The 17,811-nt window shown below is 39.2% G+C and overlaps 1 pseudogene; it reads right to left on the reverse strand.

Annotated features, from left to right (window-relative positions):
- LOC121326576 overlaps positions 1-3,294 on the reverse strand; it is a 51,375-nt pseudogene extending 48,081 nt beyond the window's left edge.
- Between the last annotated feature and the right edge of the window lie 14,517 nt (positions 3,295-17,811).

A 17,811-nucleotide genomic window follows, 5' to 3' on the forward strand; every position in this document is an offset into this window, starting at 1 on the left:
ATAAGGTAGAGGACATAGTGTAATTTGCAACATAAAATATTCAGCAGACATGCACTGGTGTTATTCATGACCCTGTGTCTTGAACTGAGGCTACAGACAGTGCTTTGTTACCTTCCCTGTGTTCCTGCCTGGTCTTCGTTCTTGTCTGCCCAGCTCTTCTTTATAAAGATGCTTGCCTTCTTTGTCCAGCTGGCATTCGCTGAGATGAGTGAGGGACTCTGTTTCGGAGTGGACCAGGGACGGTGTCTCAGACCACTGGTTGAGAGGAGAGGACGCTCTAGAAGGAGACTCAAAGAACCTCTTGATTGCTGGGTGGTTGAAAACTGAAGGATTACATTTTGCCCCCTAAGGGAAAAAATAAACAAAAATATAATGGAGGACTGGCAACTCATTTATCTTAGTATTAATAAACTCCCACTTGATGTTGGATAAATATTAAAGAGAAAAAAAACATCAACCCAAGTTCACTTTTTGGATATTAAAAGCTTTTGGATGTCTGATATTAGAAGAAATGCCAACTGAGAGATTTCTATTAGCTAGTATGGTACCAGATTGTAAAATAAAAAATACATGTAGATATATGACAGGTACGACTTAATGGAACTGTTTTGCTAGCTATTTACTTAAATGTCATCTCCCCACCGCTTAGACCAACTATAGGGAACAGAACAGGATGTGTTGGAACCTCTTTCCTTTATTTGGAAAGGACTATACTTGGATCATTGCTCCAGTATATCCTGACCAGAAAGACAGAAAAACTGGCATAAAATACAAGTCAAATGGGAAATAAATAAATGGCAAGTAGCAGTTTAGGTGAGGTTGCTTACTACTGATAAAGTAAAAAAACAAAAAAAAGGGGGTATATGCCCTGGAGACTGTAACTTAGAAAAGAACATTTTTGTATTATTATAATTTGTAATTCATAAAATAGTTGAAGAAGAATCAATGCATGCTTTCTAAACTACAGTAAATATGCTTAGCCACTGTGATTGTCATGCTGGCAACAATCCATCGCACATGGCTTTAACAAGCTCCCAGTTTGATAAACCTCTGGAGCATGTTAGCCATCTCTTGAATCTTCTTACCTCTGAAACTTTAGGCTGCCCTGCATTTGAATAGTAATTTGCCACGATGCAGGCCCGAAGCTTACCCATCATCCTTCTTGCTTTGTTGAGACGCTGAGAAAACGAAACAAACATCTGGACAAAAAAAAGCCATTTCCCCCTTATATGTATGCTTTGGTAGAAAACACACCCCTAGGCATGTTTCAACATTTTATTTGTCAAAAGCATTGTTAATGTTATGGACTACCCAACCAATTTAATAGACAGAAACTACCCTTTAATCTGTCCTTTGACTTGCGTTAAGGTTGGACACTAGCATTAGTCCTGCACCCAATCCTGGGTTTTAGAACCCCCTTTTGTTTCAGTATATTGAAATATACTGGTTTACTATAAAAGCCATTTTATGTAATAGGGGTCTGATTGCTCAAACTCCTGGCTCCTGATCATTTAATTCAGTACAGGACCCTGTACATTTACATAATGCTGGCATAGGGTGGCTTCAGAACTTCATCTCACTGAAGCAAAGCAAAGCATCTGTAAAGTCAGTTCTCTCTGTGCTTTTTTCTACTTAGTTTTCACATTTAATACATTTTTTTTTTTCCAGCAGATGACAACTGAACTGTTGGACAACCTAATCTAAAAGGGGAGGTGTGAGAAGGGGAAACCATCATGATTTACATTTTTTTATTATTTAACAAGGACCATTGGGAAAGCTGCCAACTGTGTTCCAGCTGACAAAACAGAATCGTTTCCCTACTATCTTGATTATCTATCGATATTAAATACATTAGTTGCACGCTACCTACACAGTAACTTCGATCTCATGTTCCTTATTTTTCATCTCAATTGAAAATTGATCCTTAATGATAGCTTCAGTCTTCAGTATGGCAGCATCTCTGGCTGTGTAAGCAAGCAGGACATAGTTAATAAAGCGTGACATGAGACAGAGTGATGATATGTAGGTTTATGATAAATGATTTGCCATTCAGTGTTTGTGTATGTTTGGATGGGGTATACAAAAATGACAACTGCCTAATCTTTTACAAAGTATACAGGTTTTATTTAAATGTCTTAGACATAGCTGGGTTTTCATATACTGGCCTATGTGAACTACAAATAGTCCACAAAAATTAATTGAACCTGGTCCTAATAAAATATGCAATGGAGTGATTGTTCTCTGTCAAGTTTTATAATACTTTGAGGAGAGAGAGACGAGAGAGAGGGACGCCATGAAGTTGCACCTTTCTCCTAAACTGAGATTTGGTATTGTAATTAAAAAAAAAATCAGTCATGTGCTGTTTCTGATCTGACTCTGACTTCCACAGAGTCAGTCATTCAGCAGGCATGCTGTGCAGTGCTGTGAATGGGAGACTTGATTTATTTATTGCAACTGTAATGTGTACAATGAAAGTGCATTGTACTTCAACTTGACTTTAACGGGAATTCAAATAGGATTTAAGATTATCAATTTATCAGGCAACGATTGATAACAGGAGATAATATTATAATCCCTAAAACTGTTAACTAAAAACTACGCTACATGCCTTTCTCAAACTGACATTGCTGTTTTAGTTGCGTTATCAATAGATCATAAATAGTTGATAAATGTAACGTACCATTCTGCTCAACCACTTTTTCCTTTTGTTCTGATGCACAACAGAAATGTCTTCATAATCTGGGTCTTTGTCTTCAATTCTCCTTTTGATGCCTGACATCCTCTGGAATTTATATGCTTTCTGTAACAAATAAAAGTTGAACGTGAACAGTCCAGCTGTAGCTTATTTTAGGATTTTGCATCTATTGGTTTTGCTTCTGTGGTTTACTTAAATTATTGTTGTCCCATAAAGTTTTAGCATAGCTTTAACTTCTTTGTAGCTACATGTAGTTTCTGGAGCATGTCTATGGTTTTGAGTTCCAACAGCTAAAACTAAATTTTGAGGGGGGTGTAAACAATCTCAACTGTAAACAAACTAGATTTCAGATCATTCTTAATTTCCTAATTTCTGTAAATTAAAAATGTCATGCTTTGTGCGTTCTGTCACTTTTTTTGTGCTTAGATCCCTGTTTGAAATGCTTAAAAGTGGTTTCTCAAAAGACTCCTCAAGACTGATTGAGAGGAAGGAGGTGGGGAAACATTAGTGTTGCACTGTGCAGAGCTTGTGCACTGACATGCTTTTAAACCAACAGTGCTCACTGAATAAATAGTTAATATAGAATCATACGGAATACACATGATATTTAACAGAATTTAAATATTAGGAAAATTATCCCTTAAGTAAGATGAATCAGAATCATATTACTTATATTAGGATATAGCAGCTCCCGTCAGCCTTCCCAGATACACCAGTGCACATACTCTGCAGGCTTTTCCGGAGGCTTCAGTTTGGAAAGCACCTGTTGTTGCAGTGCTTATTTTCTTCGTTTTGGGGAATAAACCTGACGACTTTTTTTTTTTTCAAACAATTGGTCATAGCAGGATTCTGATTTTTTATTTAAGTCGGTGTCCTATTCATTTACAAATAACAAGAATTATCGGTCCCGTAAGTGGTTACGTAATGCGTACACGACACTAAACTGCGAGCGAAGTATTAATTGAGGTAAACGACTGTTATTAATTCATTAATACTTTCAATTTAAAAAAAAAATGTATACGTTATTATAATTGACAGCAAGAAAAGCGTGTCCGGAATCAATCAGGAATGAGTTCGTATCACAACAGACGTGTTAATCTTTGAATTTCTTTTTAATTAAACAAGTTATCCAGCACTCTAAACATGTACAGTATAATCCATCAGTTCAAACAAATGAAACCTGATTTTATATTAAACCACACCCTCTTATTTTGCTGAACTCTAGCCTTTTAACACAGTTAACCAGCACCTAACTCAGGTACCCTCATCAATCGAGCACCTTGAAAGCCTGCGGCCTGAGGTTTGGAGCCTCCCTGATCCTGTGGCAGTTTGTTTAGGTTTTAGCCAAAAAAATAAGCATTGCAGTGGAACCTGTGGCCCATAACTCTGCGCCACTTCTAGCGCTTTTTTGTTTGTAAAAGCCCATATTGGTACCCCACAAAGCGAGGCTCTCCTACCTGCTAGACCAGGGTTCTGCATCGAGTAGTTGCAATGCAAAACTGGTATATATAAGGTCCTTAGTTGTCATGGGGGTGAGAGTCGGTTGTGAAACTTTTTTTTTTTTTTTTTTTTTTTTAATGTGGTTGCATGATATACAGCCTTGTAAGGACAGGGAAATTTGCAGCAGATTTGGGATAAAGACAGTGTTTTTTCTGATGCTACTTCCAGCACCATGAATAGTAAAAGAGCTGGGCCACGCAGTGTTCCTGGTTGACCAACAGAGGGTGCCACACAGCAGTAACAAGCTCGAACTGGCCCTGCAGGTAACTTACCAAACCTTGTGACAGTCCAACAGATTGTTATGATAACAAAAGACCTTCAAAAAGTGATTATTTTACAGTTCTTTACATCATGTTGGTGGCTAAACGTGACACAACCGTTTTTTTGTTTGTTTGTTTTGTTTTTAATTTAAAACAGTTGCATGCATTTTAGGAAACACATTATTAATAATCACTTTTACTGCTACCAAAAAGAAACTGCATCATTTCTTGCATTTTTGATAATACTGTTTTCAATTGTTTAATAATGATAGTAATCTAATTTTTTTCACATTTTTTCAATATTCCTAAAACTCAGTGCCCAGTACAGTTTTATTTTTGTTTTACTTTTTTGCTATGCTTGCTGCGCTAAAACAGAGCTTACAGTATCGCATTTATACCCGTGCTGCTGCAGTTAGTAGCAGGTGGATATCTCTTTACTTCAGAGTGACGGAGAGGCTAGAGAGCACAAGCTGGGAGAAAGCTCATGTTTTTGAAGCTACAATTGCCCAGTGTATGTCTGTCTGGTTCCTAAGTGCACTGCTTGCTAAACTACAGGAATATGTTACCCCAAAATCATGTTTTTAAAATAATATCAGATGATACTGAACCAATCCATAGGCTAAGAACAGGCAGATGCACAACTTTTCAGCACACTACCACCGGGGGGCAGGCTTTAATGGGCAACCTCTGTAACCACTACACAGTATTGCAGAGACCCCTGAAACTCAATCTCTGCTCTGCTAATGAATTCATGTTAGGATCTTCATCACTGAATTGCCAAATTGTTGCCCTCCCAGAAATCTCCATCCAACATTGTTTGGTGGCTTACAGCCTTGCAAACAAGGATTTACAATCCAAAACCTCATGTTCTGTTTGTTTGTGTCATATTGTAGCAGATGATGTGAACATGTCTTGTGAGAATGTTCATATATTTTTAAAGCCCTTTATGATAGCTACATTCATAATTATTAGATTTTCTGAAGCCATATTTAATCTACGAAAGCTCATGTCTCCACCAGTTTAAATGTCCTATTATAGTGTATGTGTTCTCAGGCATGCTCTATTGTTGTTTCTTAGATCAATATTTACCACGGTTAATAACTATACTAACGAAAACATATATTTTTGACCACTGTGATTCTGAAAAGACTCCAGAAGCTGAATTTCTGAGGTGTTTTGAAAAATGATAGGGCTGTGCAGAAGTAATTTTTGGGCTGTGATTTTAAACTGAATCACATTTTTCAAATCCATCTTCTGGTTCTCTGTCCTTCCTTTGCAAGTTACGAGAGCGCTATTTTCACAGCTCCTCTTACTATTGAGAAGTTGAGCTTTCAGTTCCGTTTTGGGATCAATCAGCAAAAAGGCTGAAATATGATACGAGACGGAAGAATCCTTACGAGAAGGAAGAATTTTTTAAACCCCTTTCAGAAAGCTGTAGTAAAAAATAAGCTGTGCAGAATTAAATACATTTTCTTAAGAATCACTTGAGCGCTCAGTTTAACAGATACATAATAAGCACTGTATATAAGCTTCTACTGTTAATCTGTTTTTTTATTTATTTATTTTTTATAACAATTATTGAGAACGACTGCTTTTTTTCACACTGCAGACTCACCATGCAGCCACCCAGGAGCTACAGCGTCGACAGACAATGCAGCTCTGGGCAGCCCTCAGCAATGAAATGAGTCATATAATACATACACAGATGACTGTAAAGATATGTTGCCTGAGCGTTGTGGAATGCTGTCCGTTAAATTATTTTCATTGTTAAGCTTGACATTTTTTCTTTTGCATCTGTGGTATGACAGAAAAATGTAAACAAGGAGAAAAACTGCAAACTGTATGACACTACTCCATGGGACTGAACTCATGATCTAGTTGACACAGAATGATAGGGAAATGAAATTTGTGGAATATGGTTATCATGTAATTTACTTTCTGGTAGCTGACAGCATTTTATAAGAGAAAGAAATGGTAATTCACAATGTTAATGATGCTGACGTAACTTGCTGGAAAACTAAATATTTAAAAACTGATAATTTTGTCAAAGACCGGTGAAGACTTGTGTCACACTTATCAATAGAAACTTGATAAGGACATTCTTTAACACAAGTCATTAACAGCAAATATAAAAATCTATATAGGCATCTAATGCATGTCTGTGACAGGGCAGAGGCCCTGCACACTTAAAAGAATGTGTTTAGTGGCTGGTGGGGCAGTCTTTCAAGGGCACGGACCAGCCTTGACCCACACCACAACGTCGTGCTTACAAATTCAAATCCAGTTGTGAGGAAATGTACAATTCATTATCGCAGGTGCATCTATCTGTGTATGTCACATGTACACAATAATTATTACTTGGCATATCACAAGTATATTCAGATATGTATGTAACCCCCTTCATGTCACGATGACATTTCCTCAAACACCCTGCCTGATGATCCATCACACTGTTGCAAAGTAACATAAAACAAGTGCATAAACTAAACAATGCAAACACAACATTTTCTCCCTTCCCATTCCTAGACGAAACTTGTGTGAAAGTCTGTAATAAAGTCAGTGAAGTAATGAGGTTGTGCCTGAGTCCTCAGCAGCCTCTGAGATGCATGCATGCCTTGACACTAGGTAGCCATCTCGATAGTGGTCTGCAGTTACAAAATCCCAGGGTTCCCCAGCCAATGTGTATGGATCCTGTTGTGGAGCTGCATCTCTAACTAACCTACTGCTGTGCAGTTTAGAACCATCTTGAAGAATGTAGGTAGCCGGTCCAACTTGCTTTAGAATTTGTATTGTCCTAGAAAACTGGGTACACAGCTTGTCTCCTGCCCAAGGACGTTTAATTCTGATCCACTGGAGTGCCGCAAAATTGACATCCTTTGCCTTCTACTTCTGGTCTACGTATTGCTTCATGGCCCTCTGGTATTGCTGTACTTTTTGACATATTGTGGCAGGGGTGTACAAGGGTTCAGCTTGCTTTATTTTGTCCAAAGGCAGTCAAAGGTTTCTCCCCATCATAAGTTGCTGGTGAAAACCCGGTGGTCGCATTTGATGTTGCTCAATAATGCTGCAGAGTTGATCTTAGTGCACTAGCGAAGGAGAACCCCTCCAGTTTGAAGACCATTGAATCTTTTCACCCCTCCATTGGCTTACAGGTGGTAGAGAGTGGTAGTAATGTGTTTAGTGCCTTTGTCTGCTGTTCTTTTTGAAAGTGCGAAATTGAGGTCCATTGTCAGTAACTATAGTCTCTGGCAGCCCCTGTTCTGCAAAAAGGTGTTCCAGTGCCTCTAGCACCACTGTTGTGATGAATGCTATGGGGAAAACCTCAGTCATTTTGCATGTAAATCATCCAACCAGTAGAACCTTTTGATGGCACAGAGCTCTGTGTATCTCGCCACAGATCAAGCTGAATTGTCTGCCATGGTCCTGAGGGTCAAGCCACTGGGTGAAGTGGGGCAGATTGTAGTCTTTGAGACTTGCCACTCAACAAACAAGCCTCACAATCCTTTACTAGCAGCTCAATTTGGCGATCAATCTCAGGCCACCATACTATGTCCCTGCAATGTTGTTTCATCTGTACTATGACCTGATGGTCTTTATGAGCCATTTTGATAACACACCGCTGCAATGCTGCTGGGATGATGACACGGTGGCCACATGCTATGCTGAATCTGCCCCAGTAGGACAACTCATCTTTAATTTTATGGAAGTGTTGAAGGTTGTCAGCCACTCTTTTTGGTCAGCCCTCCGTAATACATTGTCTCACTTCTCTATGAAGCAAGTAATTTCCTGATTCTCTCAACCTTTGGTTGTGATAACCATGGTAAGAGAACTAATAAACATCATCACCAGATCATCCTTGGGCTCCAAATCAGGACTAGGGGTTGCAGCCAGCAGAACCCTGGAGAGGTGGTCTGCCATTTGGTTCAGCTTTCCTGACTTAAACTCCACTTCAAAGTTGTAATGATACAACTGGTCCGACCAACGGGAGAGGCAAAGTGGTTTGTGACCGCTAAAACTGTGGTGAGAGCTTGATGATCTGTATACAAGACGAAATGTTGGCCCTGCAGGTAGGTATGCCATCTTTCACAAGCCCAAATACATGCCAGTGCTTCTCGTTTCCCTACTGAATATTTTTGCTCAGTAAGTGACAGTGCTCTAGAGACAAACGCTATAGGCAGTTCATGGCCTCCTTGTATTTGAGACAATACAGCCCCTAATGCTATGGCAGATGCATTACAAGTGATAATTGTAGTGGCTTCCAGAAAAGTGTGCCAAGCTAGGCATAGAAGTCATTTTCATTTTTCTGTCTATCAACGGACTCTTGGCAGGTAGGTGTCCAATCCCTTGGAGCATCCTTCTTAAGCAGAACTCACAATGGAGCAGTAATGTCCGCATATGCCAGTACTAAACAAAGATAATAATTTGTGATTCACTTAAATGGGGATCCGTGAAGATGGCTTCAATGTTGGAATGTAGGGGTTTGACACCCTAATTGGATATCTGATACCCTACAAAATTAATTTCCTGAGCCTGGAACTTCATTCAGGGTGAGGTTGTACTCCTGAAAAAGCTGTAGTACAAGTTTAGCATTGCGATCACTCATTGACATGCCATGTACAATGATATCATCAAGATATTTGTCCAGGTCCGGGATACCAGCTAACATTGAGCACAATATCTTCTGAAAACAAATAGGTGCAGAGGTAAGCCCAGACGGCATGTGTTTAAAACAAAACACTCCCTTGTGTGTCACAAATGCTGTCTTTCCTCTGCGAGAGGGATCTGTAAGTAACCTTGCTTGAGGTCACGCTTGCTGAAAGCCACAGACCCATGGAACTGTGCTGCCAATTCCTCATTTGTGGGTAGAGGGTAACGATCAGGAATGATGGCCTTATTCACTGCCATTAACAGCCTAATGCCCCCTGACTTCTTGGATGCAATGACTAGGTTGGAGCTCCATGGACAAGAACCAATCAATTGGATTATATCTTCTTTTAACAAACAGTCGAGTTCATCAACAACTGGATCTTTTACAGCCAGTGGAAGGTGGCGCAGAGGTTGCATCATAGCTTGCACAGAGCGATCCACCATTGGTCATGGGCAAATTGTTTACCAGAAAACACACTAGGAAACTGAGTCTTCCAATCAGGTGTAACATTGTTGATTTCTAAAGCACCGGCGCAAACTGAATAGGAGTGCTTGGAATAAATCTAAACCCAGTTACTATGAACCATGCTTTGTAACAAATAATGTAAAAGCTAGTAGCTTACGTCTGTGTATTAGACAGAAAGGGTGACCTTTAATTTCAGTTGCAGAGGAGCCATAACCAGTCAGATAAATCAATGATGACCTCAGGGCATGGTGGGCAAAGCGAGGGCAGTAAGTGATAATATTTAGCAATGAGACTTTAGCTCTTGTGTCCACAATAAGGGGAACAACAATATTGTCTAGCAAACAGTCACAAACCTTGAAATTGTTCCCCTTGTCATTAACCGTGATGATGAATAGTGTAGTACTGGTTTAAAAAATTGATCTGCATCAACGCACAAAATGATTACACCGCGTAACAATTTTTTTTGTTTTTTTTGTTCCTGGGTAGTAAGTGTTATTTCCTAATTGCTTATGCCTCAAAAGTATAGAAAATGGCTATTATTCCCCACAAACTTTGCTTTCGTGACCAGGGCAGTGATATTTAAAAAAAATGACTACAAAAGATTTAGAAGTTAGTAGTTTTTCGAGATTTACGATTATACTGTAAATACAGTACAAATACAATCTCGAAAAACTACTCACTTCTAAATCTTATGTAGTCATTTTCGTATTACTATAGTATAAATACATGTTAATTTGGATTCATATGTTGTTTTTTTCTGACTTTATGTGAACGAAAAGACGCACATTTGCTCGTTTTCCCATTGGAAATAGTGATATTTTGAAATATCACGGCCCTGGTCACAAAAGCAAAGTTTGTGGGGAATAATAGCCATTTTCTATACTTTTGAGGCATAAGCAATTAGGAAATAACACTTACTACCCAGGAACAAAAATTGTGTTACATAGTGTTATATCTGTTACAATTGCAACATTGCTTGCTGTTAACTGGGCATTCTGATGCCCCCTCTCTGTGACGATTGGAACCACAATTCCTGTATCTCCTGTGCATGTGTCTTGAGGAGTAATGGTAGCCTGAATGCGGTGCACCTCGTACTGAATCAGGTCTGTCTGAGCAAGCTGTTCAGCTTCTGCAAATGCCACTTCAACCTGACAGGTGAGTTTGATTGTCCTGTCCAGTGTAGACAGTCAGAGTAAACGCTCCCGTATTTTAGGATTGCATGTCTTTTCAATTAATTGATCCCTTATCATTTCATTGCACAAAGTCCCAAATTTACAATCAGCTGCTAACTCCTGCAACGTAGAAATAGTTTCATTGACTCACCCTCTTGATTGTACGCTGACGGAATCCTTGTGCCTTGGTCCGAAATGAGCAGTGAGTACATTTACAGCTGTATAGCGAAAACAAGCTGCCTCTCCACTCCCAAGCAGTGCAATAGAATGGCCCGCTTCTTCCAGTCCGGCAGCCAGAAGGGATGTGGAGAACAAATCCAGCCATCTAGTCGAGGGAACCCGGGGGGTCGCCAGGTAGAGCAAGAAGCATAGGCGGATGTGATACTATAATCTTGCCATCCTCGTCGCCAGTGTTAGGTATGATACTGTACACCTTGTTTAACCAAAGGCTCCTTTAGTATTTATACTTAACAGTCACAATACAGCAAACTCTGCATTTGGCATTGCTGCTTGATGACTGATAGTGGAAAGTGGGGCAAGTGGTTCCTGCTATTTATCCATATTTAAATATAGCAACATATGTAATTTAATGTAATAATACTTGTTCTAAACTTCTATTAGCTACATAGTTCTCAGATGTAGTTTTGAAAGAAACAAACACGTATGTGTATATTTTAAACATGATATCACAAGGTTCAAGAAAATTCTCAGTTTCTTTTTCTCTTTTTCTAAACTTGAACAACTGTATTTTTAGTACAGTTATTCATCTTAAGATTTAGTATACTGACTGGCAAAAACAACAGAAAATGTAAGTAAAATGAAAATGCGATATATAGCATGTATGTCTGGCTTGTCAGACACGTGATTCTCTAAAATTGGCAACAAGCCCGGTGTTGAAACTACCAAAGACTAGCTGGACATGTGCTTGTGTTTACAATGAATGCTGAGCTTTGATTAAGGGAGAGGAGAATGTAATTGATCTCCTCCTAGTGGCTGATCAGTTAATAATACTGACACCCGCATAATCCATATTCTTACCTCTCTACTACAGAGCTTGGTCTTCAGTTGAATGGGAAGACATTTGTCTTTGAACCGTATGGTTTGTGGTTTGCGTCCGGCCCTATGACTTTCCAATCGATTGACTGTGCTGAGATTCCAAGTTATTACAACTAGATAAGACACACCTATTTCCAGAAACATAACAATATGCTATGAGCTTTGTAGTTGTACCCATTAAGGTCGGTCTGTAATTTTTTTGGTCACTCAGTGTATAATATACAGTATGAACTTGGTCTCTCTAATAGAAATAAACAATGGGACACATATATCAAACAATGCAATGTATCAGAAAGACTTTTCTACTAAATTGGAATATTCTTATATAGAGCAGACCTGGACACCTTGTAAAGCAGGGCTGTGTGGTGTGCAGGGTGAATCTTACGCAGACCGGGTCACCTTGTAAAGCAGGGCTGCGTGGTGTGCAGGGTGAATCACACACAGACCGGGTCACCTTGTAAAACAGGGCTGCGTGGTGTGCAGGGTGAATCACACGCAGACCGGGTCACCTTGTAAAGCAGGGCTGCGTGGTGTGCAGGGTGAATCACACGCAGACCAGGTCACCTTGTAAAGCAGGGCTGCGTGGTGTGCAGGGTGAATCACATGCAGACCAGGTCACCTTGTAAAGCAGGGCTGCGTGGTGTGCAGGGTGAATCATACCGTCAGGGTAGTACAGGCTCGTGTCCTGGCTGTGCAAAGTCACCGGCCTTTAGTGAGCACAAACACCTTGAGAAATTATTAGATATTTTTTTCTTTGAACAGTAAATATATAAACAATATGTGTAATATCAGATGTTAAATAGTTCAAATAAGCAAAAACCTGAATTGGAATACTGTACCCCGAACTGTTCCCTTTAGCGTGACCATATTGTATATTGGTTTATCAAAGCAATGAAGGTTTAAATAGCACTGGCAGACGAGACACAACACACACTCGTATTAAATATAGGTCAATGTAAAAAAGACTTCTCATATGTGGCAGTATAAATTAGCTTCCCTGTCTCATATACAGCATCTGACGCTTGACACTAAAAAAAAAGAAAAGCAAATTCCAGGAAACTGAGCTGTTTTCTCCAAAGACATTCCAGAATTAACCGTTGGGAAAGCTGATGAAATGTTGTTTACCTTCTGTGTTAAAAACCTGTTTATTAAATATTGACAAAAAAAAAAAAAAGTTACAGTCCTAAAGGCTGTGGTTGTTTAGTCTAGGGGAGTTTACTGCTTGCTTGTATTTGTATAGGATATTTCTAGTTATTTGGTCCACAGATTTATTAATTATCTAAGCTATGAGAAAGTTGTATGGAAAGCAATTATTTGCTGTTCTCTCCTACATTGCATGCATGAAAGGAAACGGACAGACAATGGCTTTGTTTACTTTACAGTAATTGTTATGACGCAGTGCAAAAGAAACTGCCCATCGGTAACATAGGATATTAAAGGTGTAGTAACTATTTTAAAACACTGCTGACACACAGTGTCTTTTAAACTGACCTGCTCTATAGATATATTTGGCAGAGACACCGTCCCTCCTTTCAGTGTGTGTGTGGGGGGGGGGGGGGGGGGGGGGGGGGGGGGGGGGGGGGGGGGGGGGGGGGGGGGGGGGGGGGGGTTAAATTCCTCCTGGGGGGGGGGGGGGGGGGGGGGGGGGGGGGGGCCGTAAAATGAATACATGATTAATGATTACCAGCCACAGGTGTTAGTTTAGAATTGATGGTGAAGGTACCGTGCTGTATTGTGTTTGTTGTTTTTTATGATTAAACTGCAGCTTTCTGGTCTCTGAGTCTCATTGCCGATGCTACCTAGTCACATGTGGTGTGAGAAGTGGGACAGCTGACCTGAGACTCAGCAGACAGAACTGCAGGTTGATTTTTGAAAAAAAGAGACTAAAAGAAAATGGAGAAAGGAAGCCGATGGGAGGAAGCGCTCCAATGGTGCCTCGCCTGGGCACTACGCCAGGTGCTGCCTCAGGGTGACAAGGAGTTGTCACCTGTCCAAAGGCAAAAGAAGGGGTGGAGCTGTCGGTCCTGGAGGAGAGCGAGGGAGGTGCGCTCTGCCCAAGAGCCAAAAGGAGAGTAGCTGTGACACCTACCACAGCGCTCTTGAGGCCTCATGTTTGTGCCTCATCTGCGGGAAAAGGGGGCACTTTGTGCTGAATTGACCCCTCCAACAAGAGTACCCAGCTGTAAAGCACAGGTAAAAGTTTAAAAAAATAAAATAAACTGGGCAAACCATGGTAAACCATAGCAATGCATTTTATAAAAAGCAAGGTAAATTGTTAGTATACCCATGGGAAAATCACGAGAAAACTGCCAAAAGTACTGTGCAAATATAGTGTGGTAAACTTGTATTCGGGGTGAACCAGGCTGCTACCCAATCTATCAAGGAAAGTGCCCTGTGCTTCACTGTCACCTGCAGATGTTTATTATCTGTGAGGTTCCACTGGCAGAAGTGGGACTCGTCAGAAAAGCTGACAGTGGCCCATCATATGTTATCACTTTGTTTTGCTTGCATGTCATTTGTAACCTCCTAATGTTTGTGTATATTATTAGCCTTTAACCCGTAATCCTCCCCCCCAGTTTACAGGGTTGCTGAAGTGACATACTATAAATTACACCCATAGATGATGTTACAAAGCTGTCACTGCCTGTTCTTGAAGTTAACGAACACTCAAAAGTTAAAATAGGAAAACGTGAGTTAAAGAACATTCTTTTATGCTGTAAAGGCATCAGTGTTACATCTAATACACTCATGCAGACATTTAAATAGAACCAGTAAAATAAAAATAACAGTTATCACATACAGCAATATAACCACAACATGTACATTACTGGCTTATGAATAGAAATGCAGTTTTTAAATAAAATAAGTGCGGTGCCTCTGTGGTTCTTCATCACAAAAGACTGCCAAAGTTCGCCACCGCTCGATGTTCAAGCAGCCTGCAAATGCACGCTCAAGCACAGTGTTGTCATAGTCTGCGTATGGTCCTCATCCAGCCAACTGTTCCTTTTCATACAATCACCCAGGACAAACGCATCATGCAGTATGTAGCAAACAAACTCAGTCCACAAAAGGCAACCAAAACATGATATTTTTTTTTTTTAAAACATTAGAAAAAAGTAAACCATTAACCCTTTTAGCCATTCATGTAAATACTCACTAAACTGGTGATGCAGTCACAAATTCACAAGCCTGCTCACTCACATCACCCCTGTAAAAGGCTGACCAGGACTGAGAATCACTTTATTACATCATGTGGCAGCTGCAATCAAATCTCTTGCCAAATTGAATTCCTTTTATGACTGATAAAATAATAACAAAAGGCTAAAGCCAAACAATGCAGCAGTTGTATCTCTATGGTCAGTCTTCCAACGAAAACAGGGTTTTTCAAAAGCAACATGTGAGTGCTTGTGGAAGGCACTGCTGTGTAAATATGCACTTGCACTCAATAACAGCACTTTGCATAGTTAGAATCAAGGCTGTTTGTTTAATGAAATGACATTGGAATTCCTACCAGTTATGATATAATATTAAAGAGGTAAATGCATTAGAAAATCTGTTTTTATTGTTGCTGGTGCTGCCCATTTGTAATCGAGGGCTCGCACAAGTTCCTAATCTGCACTGACCTGCCCAGCTGTCATTCAGAATTCAACATCGCAAGAGCATAGAGCTTGCAGATGCCACACACTTCTCTTTACATGAACTCAAGCTAAAAACGTTTACTGATACAGTAAAATAAACACGTATTTACATTACAATATTTACATTATTCAACTATCAAGAAGGCTTTTTCTACAGAACATAGTGCACTGTTGAGGCTCTTTGACAGCTATAAAAAGGAAAAGAAAGCAATTAAACATAAAAGATGCACAAGTCCACGATAGAGCACCATGTACAAAAAACAGAAAGAAAATATCAGCTTATTAACATCAACATCCATAATTACAACACTGAGTCGAAATACTAAGAAGTAACTAAAATCCTTTGACAGACGTTTTTATCAATGTCTTCACTGGTGTAACATGGTTTGTGTATGCAATACAGTGGCATCAAGCTTTCATCCGAGTAACAGCAGCACAAGCACGTGATACCCAATCGATGAGCAAGTACACTACTGGCTTTAACAGGCAGCCTTTAAATAAGATGATCGCTCTTAATAATGTGTTTTGTGATGATTTCTGATTTTGCTATTTGTAAGATCAATTTTTAGGATAGTGTTGTTAATTCCAGGTGTTATACGCTCTTAGAGACAAAGTTCGCCAATTTGAAACTGTCGTTTGAAATTGTTATGCTGATTAAAGTGCAGATCTGTTAGCCACAGATGGGCTTGTTTCACCAACATACTGAACTATGAATTTCCTACTATATTTCCTACTATAACAAACAAACAGATTGTTATACCTAATCAAATGTACCAATGAAGACATGTGTTCTGATTTTCCTCTTGGGGAAAATATAGGCCACTGATTCCACTATGTAACACAATTTTTGTTCCTGGGTAGTAAGTGTTATTTCCTAATTGCTTATGCCTCAAAAGTATAGAAAATGGCTATTATTCCCCACAAACTTTGCTTTTGTGACCAGGACAGTGATATTTCAAAATATCACTATTTCCAAATACAGTATAATCGTAAATCTCAAAAAACTACTCATTTCTAAATCTTTTGTAGTCATTTTTGTATTACTTTAGTATAAATACATGTTAATTTGGATTCATATGTTGTTTTTTTCTGGCTTTATGTGAACGAAGACACACATTTGCCTGTTTTCCCATTGGAAATAGTGATATTTCAAAATATCACTGTCCTGGTCACAAAAGCAAAGTTTGTGGGGAATAATAGCCATTTTCTATACTTGAGGCATAAGCAATTAGGAAATAACACTTACTACCCAGGAACAAAAAAAAAAAAAAAAAAAAAAAACATTTGTTACACGGTGTTCTCATTGAAATGTTTGTAAAATAATTTATTTTCAGTATTTCTACATATTAACAGCTGCAGAATCTAGGTACCAAATCATAGCCACTGATTACTGGCCAATAACTGCATTGAAATGCATATTGCATTTTTTTTTAATGAATCATGCAGTTATTATTTTATATATACAATAGTCTGATCAAGTTTTCATCCCAGTAACACCAGTGCAAGCAAATTATACCCAATGGATGATTGCCCACATGATTTAGACTGAAGTTCAATAATGCCTGCTGTGAATCCTGGCAACGTCTGTTTAGTTAACTTCTGTTTTTAAAGTTCCTGGGCTGGTTTTAAATTTGGTCCAGAAACAGTTCAGGCCTTATTCGTAAAATCTACTTGACATCTTAGAAGTTTTGATTAATAAAAACTAGTGTTCTTGCAAAATGTTTAGCAATTGCTGTTTTATTGTACTTGATAAGTTAAACTCATGCACTCATGTCTTTAGTTTATGTCACAACTTGTTTACCTTAAGCGTTACTCTTGCTAACCCAAATACAACTAACTAAAACTATTTTTGACAAGTGATACACTATTGCTATATTTGTAGCTACTCGGTTGTAAACTGCTTGCTGAAGAATATGGCCCAGCAGAGATGCTCACTCTGGGAAGCTTCAGAAACAGGTGGCAGTTTGGACTTGTACTTTCCTCGATACCCGAGTTCACCCTTCCTTGGCACTTCAGGTGTTACTGTGCTGCAAACATCAGAATGAGGCATTAAAGAGTAAGTAGTGGGGTTCCGCCTCGTAGGGCCATATTTCCAAAGCGTTTACTCCAGTCTTGAATTAACTCCTGTTTTTAAAGAGATTAAACACCTTAAGCACTCTCTCAATGTGTGTGTTATTTTTTTTCATTCTGTAACATCAACATAATTTTCTCTCCTTTCTAAAAATAGGAGTGAATTAAAGAACGGAGGAAACTCTGAAAGTTTGACCCTTATTCTAACTCCAGTTGCAAAATAAAGCAGATTTGTTTTTAAAGTTACAAATCAGGCTAGTTTGCTGTATTCTCGTAACGCTCTCAACAATTTATCCCCAGCCGAGTT

The sequence above is a fragment of the Polyodon spathula genome, chromosome 14 (assembly GCF_017654505.1).
Source record: "Polyodon spathula isolate WHYD16114869_AA chromosome 14, ASM1765450v1, whole genome shotgun sequence".
Classification (NCBI taxonomy): Eukaryota; Metazoa; Chordata; class Actinopteri; order Acipenseriformes; family Polyodontidae; genus Polyodon; species Polyodon spathula.